A 12,228-nucleotide genomic window follows, 5' to 3' on the forward strand; every position below is an offset into this window, starting at 1 on the left:
CTTCTTCTTCTTCTTCTTCTTCTTCCTTCTTAGCTTCTTCTTCTTCCCCTTTTCTCTTCTTTCCCTCTTCTCCCCCAATAAATCTCTCCTGTGGAGCTGTGCTAGCACAGTATGATCTGTCCCAATTGGAGCTGCCATTCTAACACAACTACCCTCTATGTCTTGTAAATTTTTAAATGATTAAATTTATAGTCTACATAAGAAAAGTAAATTTAATATTCTTCCTACTTATAGATAAGGAAATTCAGTTTTTTTTAAATATATTTTCAGCAGACATGTGGTAGGGGCTCTGCACCCACCCCTACAATACTCAGAGATAGCCCAACTCCCAGGTGCTCTAAAACATCCAGGATCATAAGTGAGGCCACAAAACCTGCCTTACCATCCAGAGTAACTAGGATCCCCAGGATCTAGGGACAGAGGAACCCCTCCCCAACTGGAGGTTTGGGTTCTTCCCAATTAGTAACTGCACCCAGAGCAGACCTGGTCTGCTGGCTCCTACAACACCCAAAGGAAGCTCCACCCCCATGTGCTCTGACACTGCCAGGAACACAGGATCACAGAGGAAGCTCCACTCCCGCGAGATCAGACACAACCAGAAGCACTGGAGCTCTGACACACTCAAGATCACAGCTGAGGCCACAACATCTTTCCCAACACGAAGCATAACAGGGAATCCCACAGGAACCAGGAAAACATGTCTCCCACTGAGCCAGAGGTACAGGTTCCTTCCAGCTTGCAACTGTCACCAGCAGATCCAGGGCTCTGACTCCCCACCCACTGCTACAACACCCAAAGAAAGCTTTACTCCCAAGAGCTCAGACACATCCAGGATCTTAGGAACACAGGATCCCAGAATCGCAGGTTCACAGAGACAGCTAGATTCTGAGGAGTTCTGACACAACAACCACAGGAGAAACAGACTCAAGTCAGAGACAACAAAGGCAGTTACCACGAGAAATAACCAGATGGTGAGCGGCAAGCACAAGAACATTAGCAACAGAAACTAAGGCTGTTTGACAACATCAGAACCCAATTCTCCTACCACACCAAGTCCTGGATATCTAAGACACCTGAAAAGCAAGATTTAGACTTAAAAGCCAATCTCATAAATATGATAAAGGAATTTAAATAACTCACTAAAACAAAAGAACACAGGGGAGCAAATAGAGGCCCTTAAAGAGGAAACAAATCTCTTAAAGAAATACAGGAAAATGCAATCAAACCCGTAAAGGAATTGAAAAAAAAAAGTGTCCAGGATCTAAAAATGAAATAGAAACATTAAAGAAAATATAAAGGGAGACAATCCTGGAGATCAAACACCTAGGAAAGAGATGAGGAATCATAAATGCAAGTATCACCAACCCAATACAAGAAATAGAAGAGATACTATCAGGTATAGAAGATACCCTAGAAAACATTGACACAAAAGTCAAAGAAAATACAAAAAGGAAAAAGCACTTAACTTAAAACATTCAAGAAATCCAGGACACAATGAGAAGACCAAACCTAAAAACAATAGGTATAGAACAGAATGAAGATTCCCAAATCAAAGGGCCAGCTAACATCTTCAATAAAATTACAAAAAACTTTCCTGATCTAAAGAAAGAGGTGACCATAAAAATACAAAATACCTACAGAACACCAAACAGATTAGACCAGAAAAGTAATTCCTCCTGTCATGTAATAATTAAAACAACTAATGAACAGAACGAAGAAAGAATGTTGAAAGCCTTAAGGGAAAAAAGTCAGGTAACACATGAAGGGAGACCCATAAGAATTACACCAGATTTCTCAGCAGAGACTGAAAGCCAGAAGATCCTGGGCAGTTGTCGTAAAGACCTTAAGAGAACAAAATGCCAGCCCAGGCTATTATATCCAACAAAATTCTCAATTACCATAGAGGGAAAAACCAAGATATTCCATGAAAAAAAAAACAAATTTAAACAATATCTTCCCCCAATCTAGCCATACAGAGGATAACAGAAGGAAAACTCCAAGACAAGGAGGGAAACTACACTCAAGAAAAAGCAAGAAACTAATCAGACAACAAAACCAAAAGAAGATAACCACACAAGCACCTCTAACAACAAAAATAACAGGAAGCAACAATCATTGGTCCTTAACATCTCTCAATATCAATGGACTCAATTCCCCAATAAAAAGACATAGAATAGCTGGCTGGATAGGAAAACATGATAGCATTTTGCTGCATACAGGAAAGACACTTCAGTGACAGACATTACCTCAAAGATAAGACTGGAGAAAATTTTCCAGGCAAATGGTTCCAAGAAAGAAGCTGGAGAAGCAATTCTGGTATCCAATAAAATAGACTGTCAACCAAAAGTTATCAAAAAATATGGGGAAGAACAAAACATACTCATCGAGGGAAAAAAAATCCACCAAGAAAAACTCTCAATTCTGAACATCTATTACCCAAATACAAGGGAACCCACACATATAAAAGAAATGTTACTGAAGCTCAAAGCACACATTGAAACTCACACAGTAATAGTAGGAGTTTTTAACCCTGCACTCTCACCACTGGACAGATCATGGAAACAAAAAATAAACAGACACAGTGAAACTATCTATTAGTTATGACCCAAATGGTCTTAACATATATATATATATATATATATATATATATAGAACATTTCATCTTAAAACAAAAGAAAATACCTTCTTCTTAGCACCTCATGGTACTTTCTCCAAAATTGATCAAGTAATTGGACACAAAACAAGCTTCAACCGTTATAAGATGATTGAAATAATCTCATGCATCCTATCAGATCATCAAGGACTAATGCTGGTCTTCAACAACAACAAAAAGCCTACACATGAAAACACATGTATACACATGAAAACTGAACAACTATTTACTTAATGATAACTTGTTCAGGGAAGAAACTAATACCATACAGTTTTTATCACTATTACTCGGTAATAAAGCTAGAGGTCATAGCAATTTTCTCAATAATATTTCTAGTTACAAGAATCTGTACATCACTACTGCTGTGAGTAAAGATTCATATTACACACTGAGGGTATTTGAAGACTTCCTAAGAGTATCAGAATATAGAAACAATTGAGTGTTCATACAGATAAAATAAAAATACCTTGGTGAAAAATTAAGGAATCATTGTTTAAAACCATATCATGGTCTTGAAACCACAACATGGATTATTACAAATAACCTTGTCGCTAGAGACAATATTTGTAAAATTAGAGACAGTGAAATAAAATATAACAAAATGTTAAGGTATTTCTGCAAAAGCTTATGCACATGGTAAAACACTTTACATTAGATGAAATGATTTTTTGAAAAAAGGTTTATATTGGTAAGAATGTATTCATTTGGGAGGAATTCCCTAAGATATGTGTGTACAAAGTGACTAATTATTTGAAAAAAAAATTGTTTAGCAATCACAATGTAATGTGACAAGCCTCCTAGAATAAAAGCAATCTAGTCCCTCCATGGGAAATGTTTGAAGCACACATGTAAAGGAAGGTGAACTCAAGATATTTGACACATTTCTGACAACAACAAAGAAGGCCACAATTAATTTCACCAGCATAAATATAACTCGAGGAAAGAACCCTGGAGCCATTGAAACAAGGTGTTATTTAAATTCATTTTTATGATACTTAAGATACTGGTACTTGATATTTCTTAATATTTCCTCATATAGGTTTTATTTTTATTTTTATTTATTTTTATTGAATATTTCATGTATTTACATTTCAAATGTTATTCCCTTTCCCCCTTGTCCCATCTCCCTCACCCCTTCCCCTGCCTCACCCATCCACTCCCACCTCAACACCCTGGCATTCCCCTACACTGGGGAAATGAACCTTCACAGGACCAAAGGCTTCTCCTATTGATGCCGGCCAATGCCATCCTCTGCTACATATGCAGCTGGAGTCTTGGGTCCTTCCATGTGTACTCTTTGGTTGGTAGTTTAGTCCCCAGGAGCTCTGGTAGGGTCTGGTTGATTGATATTGTTGTTCTTCCTATGGGGTTGCAAACATCTTCGACTCCTTCGGACCCTTCTCTAACTCCTCTGATTGGGACCCCCATGCTCAGTCCAAGGGTTGGCTGTGAAAATCCACCTATGTATTTGTCAGGCTCTGACAGAGCCTCTCAGGAGACATCCGTGTCAGGTTCCGGTTAGCAAGCTTTTTTTTTTTTTTTTTTTTTTTTTTTTTTTGGTATCAGCAATAATGACTGGTTTTGATGGCTGCATATGGGCTGGATCCCCAAGTGGTGCAATCTCTGGATGGCCTTTCCTTCAGTAGCTGCTCCATTCTTTGTCCCTGTATTTCCTCCTATGAGTATTTTGTTCTCCCTTCTAAGAAGGACTGAAGCATCCACATTTTGGTCTTCCTTCTTCTTGAGCTTCATATGGTCTGTGAATTGTTTCTTGGATATTCCAAGCTTTTCTGATAATATCCAATTATCAGTGGGTGCATACCATGTGTGTTCTTTTGTGACTGGATTACCTCATAGAAAATGGAGAGATCTCCCTTGCTCATGGATTGGCAAGATCAATATAGTAAAAATGTTCATTATGCCAAAAGCAGTCTACAGACTCAGTGCAATCCCCATCCAAATTTCAACTCAACTCTTCATAGAGTTAGATAGAGCATTTTGCAAAATCATTTGGAATTACAAAAACTCAGGATAGCAAAAACTATTCTCAACAATCTATGTTTTATTTTTAAAGGGGCATCTTTATTTGGCAAATGAGTCTACTAGAATTTACGAGTATAAATGCTTCATTTAATATTCATGCCTTATTATTCTCCTAATTCCCCTATGATACAAATTCAGTGAAGAATGTCTCCAGGCAAAGAATATTATCTCCAGACATAACATCTAAAACTGTGAAAATATTTGTATAAGTTCTTGCATTTGTAAGAGATAATTAAGTCATAGTGATATTTCTCTATCCAAATTATTCATATGCAGGTATTTATCACAGAATACATGTGAGATAGGTATCATCATTGTAACTCCTAAAGTAATTACTTTGTGGCTATGACTGGAGAACAAAGAGCAATAAGGTGTCTATTTTTACTCAATTATGTCAGTTTGTTTGGTGGATGCATATATGTGTTTTCATGTTTACGTGGGGGTGGGGGCCCATGGATGTGTACAGGTTGTCTGCACATGAATGCACACAAATGCGGAGGCATGAGCCTGACACCAGGAATCTCTTCATCATTCTCATCCTTATATACTGATGCCCGACATCTCTCTACTTGAATACAGGGTTTATCTTTTTGAGCACTTTAGGTATCCAACTTGCTGAAGGGATTCTCTGTGTCCTCCTCCCATGCTCTGCAATACAGGTGGGCCACCAAGTACATCTTGCTTTTTACATAAGTACTAGAGACCCATACTCTGAATCCCTAGATCCCAGTACTGGCATCTGCACAACAAGTATTTTACCTGCATTGGCATCATCTCAACATACATTTTATTTCTTTTGCTAAGCTCCTGTGTAAAAATCACAATTTACTAAAATTTTCCTGTTCTGATTTCTTTAAAGTCATAATCCATTTAAGCATTTTTTATGCTTCAAAATCACACTTAAAAAAATTCTGTGTTATCGTTTATCCGACAAATGTAACTTTTCAGGATCCTAATGTTTTCTTATGAAAAAATTAAAAAAAGAGTTTGGGAAGCTGTGTTTGAATCCAGTAGGTATAGGTCATGGACATTACTAGAATTCTGCATATCATAAAACAGATGCATAAAGCTCACAGTTATTCAGATAAAAATGAAAACAGTGTTGAGTGAGAAACAGAACTCTATGCAGTCTTCAGATTATCAGTATTGAATTGACAGACATAGAAAATTAGTTGATAGTTTATTCTTAACAGAGAAAAATCAAATGTGAAAATGCAATAATTAAAACTTGCTTAATTGGCCTTTAATTACTGCGCTTCTTTGTCAGTCAAATTTTAAAACTTAAGTTGCAGATGCATTCAGACACTTTTACTGATGGAAAGTAATATTAATTGAACATCATGTTAAAATTTTATAGACACAAAGAAAACATGGCGTCTAACATATTTATATACTCATAAACTTGATGAAGCTTAGCTGAACCACGTGAGTTAGAAAGGCATGCATGTAGGAGGAACAGCCCTCTCTGGAGATAGTTTTTGGTGAAACAACTCTATTAATTGTGGGTGAATAAGGGCTATATGAACCTTGGGAACATGTAAGGGTTTTAGGGGTGAGAGTGCATCATTGGCCGGGGCTAGGGTTCTGACAATGCTTCTTTTACATACAGAGCGATTCCAGGTGCTAGCTGGACATGTCTTCATGAGGAGAGAGGATATGGAACCTGAAATCTGACCACCAAGTTATGCGACTTCTTCAAGGCTGGTGGAGGCAGGGTTTGTAAGTCTTATAGTGCATTGTGTAAAATGATAGAAATCAATATTCTGTCGATATGAATTAATTTACAAATTTTAAACATAGCATCTTACCAGTTTAGAAGTCTGGGGCCTTTTAGTCCAATTGTAGCACCGAGAAATTTTCAATTTCTGTGTCTAGAGGCTCCTCAAGCCAGCAGATATTTATGGAGGCCAGATTCTTCCCCTTAGCTCAAGTCAGAAGCCTGCCCCACTGACTCAGCCTTCTGCTGGCCCTGGCCCGACCTCTCCGACCTGCGGGGCTTTGGCTCTGTTTCATTCCTTCACCTGTAGCTTCTAGCCTTCATCAGAGGCTTCAGGCCTATCTCTCTTTACCATGCCTGAGGCTTTGGTCTGCTTTCGTTCTACTGTAAAGAGACGAGGTTTCTTGTCTAGCTAGCCTTTTACCTGGGCCTTCTTAGGCTATAAGCATACATTTTAATTGCTGTAAATTAAGTGCCACTAATAAAATTATTAATACACTGTCTACATAAATTAATGCTGGAAATTAATATGGCGGCCATTATTCCTTAACCAGGTAGTTTCCCAAATACATACAGAGACCTTTTAATATCTCAAAGCTTAGGCCTTAGCTGGACAGAATCTCGTGTAGTTCATCTATGTTAACCGGACCACGTAGCCCCGTCCAGCCACATAAGTAGCTCTAACTTCCAGGTCCTTAATCACCCTTGCCTCCTCTCACGTCTCCTGGCCAATGGACCTTCCTCTTTATTCTTCCTAGAGTTTCTTTTTTCCCTCCCAGAAAGTGCCACCTTTCACCTTCTGCCCAGTTAACTGACCAACAAATTTTTATTAAAGCCAATCAAAGAATGCCTTAGGTAGATGAGGAAGGACTGAGACACAACCTCACACAGTGTGTAACCGCGACAGTACTAAGTCATGCAGGCTCAGAGCAAGGAGGAAGCAGCCCTTCTCTTGCATGTCTCAGCAGGAGATTGTCAAGATCTGGACAGGTCTTGACCTCATTCTTGCTATAGACTGGCTCCCTGTTTGTCACATAGCCTTCCAGGTCCCACAAAGTGCTGGTATAAAAACTTGTCTTAAACTTCTTTCCCATTAAATATATGAAAATGGATGTGCTTATTGAGTTTCCGAGAGAAGTGTGGTATCTAAAAAAGGCTTTAAGTAACAACATTGCCTACTTCCTACTGTGAAGAAAATGTTCACGTGATACACGGACTTGAAAGAAGCTTTTCTCTCACACATATGTTCTAATAGTTATCTTGATGAAATTACAGCATAACAATCAATTTCTCTAGGAAATTTTATTGACTTGTGCTGCCTATTTTTCAATGTAAAACATATCAATAGTTTGATTAAATATTTTATGAGGCTACTAAGATGGTTGAGGACTAGATATTAGCTCAGTTTACATCCTGTTTTATAAGTACCATTATGCCAAAAACTAATTCAGTAAAATAGGTATGAATTCTCTGTAAATACATTTAGAAATAACTATGTAACTTGAACTTTAAAAATCTCCTTGTTTTGAATATGCTGTTTTGTACTTGAAATCACTATAATTCTTTGCCCTACTTTTACTGAAATTAATAGATCCACAGAACTAAGAACTTTATTTTATTTAAAAGAAAAAACAGAAGTCAGTGAGAAGACATAAACCTAGTTCTGGATGTCAATTCTTGGATGCATATACATGTCTTTCAGTTTGTTTAATTTTCTTTATATATAATATAAATAATAAATAAAATATATAGATAAATAATAAAAATAAAGGATACTAACCAATTTCTTTAGGACATTTTATTTGATTGTGCTGCCTATTTTTTGATGTATAACATATCAATAGTTTGAATATTTTATGAGACTACTAAGATGAATGGGGACTAGATGGTTGGGAACCAGTTATATATATTTAAAAGAGAGAGAAAGAGGGAGCGATAACTAGATGAAAGATAGTGATTATAAAACACGATTAAATAAGTAAAGATCACCAAGATAGTTTAAAGGATAATGGCACTTTATGATAAGTCTAACACGAGTTTAATCCCTAGTAAACACAGGCTGAAGGAAGAGATTGAATCCCACAGGTTCTTCTCTGACTTTCACACATGCCTTGATATGTAGAAGTCACACTATGTACACCTTAACATGATTACTTCGTTTCACATACAAGTATATACTAAATAGAAGCAAAATACAATTTTAAAATATAAAAGAAAATTGAAGAAAAAGCGAAAGCAGTTTCTTGAAGAACAAATGTAAGGAATCCGGAACTATCACACTGCCTGTGCTCTAATCCTCCAAAGCCTACTGTACTTCAGAGTGCAATGAGAGTCCATAAAGGCTGTGTAGCTAAGATAAATATGCACAGTATTTATAAGGACAAATTTTGGGGCTAATGCTACTGTGAAACTGAGGGATTGTCTGATACATTTCCATCATGTTCAGTTGTTCTGTGTACCTTGGATCTCTCCAGAGCCGCATGATTTCTGGGAATATCTTACCACAGAGACACTTAAAATGAAAGCACAGTCATCCATCCTTTAAAATGACCCATACTTTTATCCCTATCGTCACTCCAAACCTCACAGAACATATTTGTATTCAGTAACATATGATTTGTTGTGAAAACATTCCCATCTACCATCAATCCCCTCTTAGAGTATTCCCTCCGGTTCCCTCTAGGAAGTTAGCGGCCAGTGAGCCTCAGTGGGTGCCTGCATCCTGTACAGAAGCAGTGTGACTCCATACTAACACTTCAGACTCATAAAGGGAATTGATAAGTGTCAATCTCATAGGAATATACTATAACTATGGTTTTTAATGATGAAAATCAGGGAGATAATAGTAAAAGGGTAAAGATGTTCTAAAGAAAAATACAGAAAGATAATTCAAGAATATAGTTACTATTTATTGTGGTCACTTCAGTTAATAATAAAGTAATATTCATTCAATTGTTTTATGTTGAAAATCATAAAATGAAAATGAATGTGTATATATGAATTACAATAATTATATATTAATAAAATTGTATTCCTAGCCTATTTAGCTCCTTAACAATGTATGTATATTACAAAACAAAGTAATTCAATTGATCGCTTAAATATTTTCTTTTCAAATTTTTCCATGTGACCTCTAAGCCATTAAAATATGAAAAAATATATACCCAGTGTTCATGTTTATTTTATAGTAATGAATATATAATTGCTTAGATACATTAAATAAAGAGGAAACGTTTGACACATTTTTGAAAATATGCTTTATGAATTTCTTGTCTTAATTTTCACCAGTAGTTTTATATATAAATATTTTTACTTATCCTCAAAGGTTTAAACATTTGTTTTAATAGGGTATCTATCAGTCAGATTTCCAAGGATAGAGATTTTGAATTTGGCAGTAGCATACACAGCATCAGGTAACTATCAAAGAGTTATCATTGAGATATCACTGCTCTCCTTGCCTGGTAAGGAGTAAACTGGCATATGATATGGGATTATCAAAATGTCTTTGAGAACTATAGAGGTTTTTTCACTAGGGTGAGCTTTGCGAGGGCAGCTGGGTCCAGAAAGATCTGATGGTCAACAAAACCACCCAAAGCCAGCAGCTTTAGGGTTAGTCCCCACAAATATAAAGAATAAAATTCACAGGCACAGAGAAAGAGTTTTAAGAAAATCATTTTGGGTTTATAGGTAGGAGCTTAAGAAAGAAGAAGAGAAAAGTAGAGAGGGAGAAAGGAACTAGAGAGAGGAGTGGTAGAGACTGAGACAAGGGGTGAGCACACAGACCCTGTGGAGGAGAAGGGGGTCATAGGAAATACGATATCATTAAGATGCTAATCTGGGACATTTTAAAGAAGCATGTCTGATACTGGGCCAGGCATGACTCAAGGAGCCTAGTCAGTCTTGCTAACCCAACCAGTAGGTAAGTGTACCCACGACTCCTCTCAGTGTTACTTGTTTATGGTACAGCCTCTAGGCAGAGGTACCCATTTAAAAGACAACAGAGGAATAATAGCTGAACTCTCCATCCTCCACAAAAATATTCTGGGAACTGCTATTCCTGATCCCAAACCTACCGCACCATTTTTTATGTCCTTTTTCATCACATATAATGATTTTAGATAAAATCAGCAAAGATTCTTCAATACAGTATATTGTCTTAGGCTTACACTCATTTTTCTGCTTTTTTACTTTTTAACCAAAGCTGTGAGTGTCCTCAATTTCATTCTTGTAATAATACTAAATGATTTTAGGCAAAGTTCCAGAGAAAAGATAAAGGAATAATTGTTAGGCAAAGCCTCGTCATTAAATCAGAAAATCTATGAGCACTTCTTAATGGAATTTTCTAAATATAATGCCAACGGAAAAACGTATTTCCAAAATTTGGTCTTTTGTCTGAGTTACTTTTGTCATAGTATGACCCCATGCAGTACTGTAACCTTCATCCTGATGAGGATCCTGGTGCATAAGAGGAGTTGGCAATAGATAAGCTACTAGGTAGAAACGAGTCAACACGAATAGAATAGGGTTTCAAAGCAATATTTTCCATTTCACGGTTAGAAACAAGAGAGCCAGTACCAATGGGAGGTTTTAACATCCCAGCATACTTTGCTGATGGCAGAATGTCTGTTGGCATGTCCCCAAGTCACTTCGGGAAACTGAAAGGGCTTTGCACATTGCTTGTTATGAAAGAAAAACTATTATGCTTAGCCTTGGCTGTGCTCGGCCCTCTTTTCTTGTTTTTAGTTTTTATTTTTGCATTTCCTTACTGTGCATTGAAGAACCAGCTTCCCAAAAGAAAGCATCTATTTTTGTTTAATTTTGAAAATCACACAATTGATAAGTTAACTATTCATGTGCCATATAACATATACAATTTAACATAGAGAACTTTTATTAGTAGGTAAAATCAGTTAAATATACTTAATAACCAACTGCTATTTACAGAATAACACAACTCATCATTAATAGAATTTGAAATTGTATGGAACGTGTCACGAATTTGCGTGTCATCCTTGAGCAGAGGCCATGGCTAATCTTCTCTGTATCGTTCCGATTTTAGCATATGTGCTGCGGAAGGAATGGCCATTCAGAGCTTGCCCCACATGTGGCCCATATATATACAGCCACCAAAACTAGGTAAGATTGATGAAGCTAAAAAATTCATGCTGAGAGGGACCGGATATAGATCTTTCCTGAAAGACACATACAGAGCATGTCCAATACAGAGGTCAATGCTAGCAGCAAACCACTGAACTGAGAACAGAACCCCCTTTAGAGGAGTTAGAAAAAGGATTGAAAGAGCTTAAGGAGCTTGCAACCCCATAAGAATAACAATACCAACCAACCAGAGCTTCCAGGGATTAAACCACTACCGAAACACTATACATGGACTGACCCTGAGCTCCAATCGCATATGCAGCAGAGAATAGCCTTGTTGGGGCACCAGTGGAAGGGGAAGCCCTTGGTCCCGCCAAGGTTGGACCCCCAGTGCAGGGGAATGTCGCTGGGCGGGGGTAAGGGAGCGAATGTGGGGAACACCCGTATGGGATAAGGCGGAATGGGTGTTTATGGACAGGAAACTGGGAAAGGGAATAACATATAAAATGTAAATAAAGAAATATATCTAATAAAAAATAAAATTTAAAAAAAAAGAATATGAAATTGTTCATTCACAAAGGCTTCAGGACATATGAACCTTACATTCCGGAAGGAAGTAGCAAAAGCAAAGAAAGGGAGAAGAGTTTTGTTACTGGGCGGCATCTGAAAAAGATAAAGAAGTTAATAGTTTTAAGGGACTGCAGTTTAGAAAAGTAGT

General features: G+C 37.2%; 1 non-coding gene across 1 annotated transcript; it reads right to left on the reverse strand.

Annotated features, from left to right (window-relative positions):
• Positions 1–11,388: 11,388 nt before the first annotated feature.
• On the reverse strand, positions 11,389–11,492 carry LOC116914178. The gene has a single exon (XR_004389721.1). It is a non-coding gene; the product is annotated as a U6 spliceosomal RNA (small nuclear RNA).
• Between the last annotated feature and the right edge of the window lie 736 nt (positions 11,493–12,228).

The sequence above is a fragment of the Rattus rattus genome, chromosome 12, assembly GCF_011064425.1.
Source record: "Rattus rattus isolate New Zealand chromosome 12, Rrattus_CSIRO_v1, whole genome shotgun sequence".
Taxonomy (NCBI): Eukaryota; Metazoa; Chordata; class Mammalia; order Rodentia; family Muridae; genus Rattus; species Rattus rattus.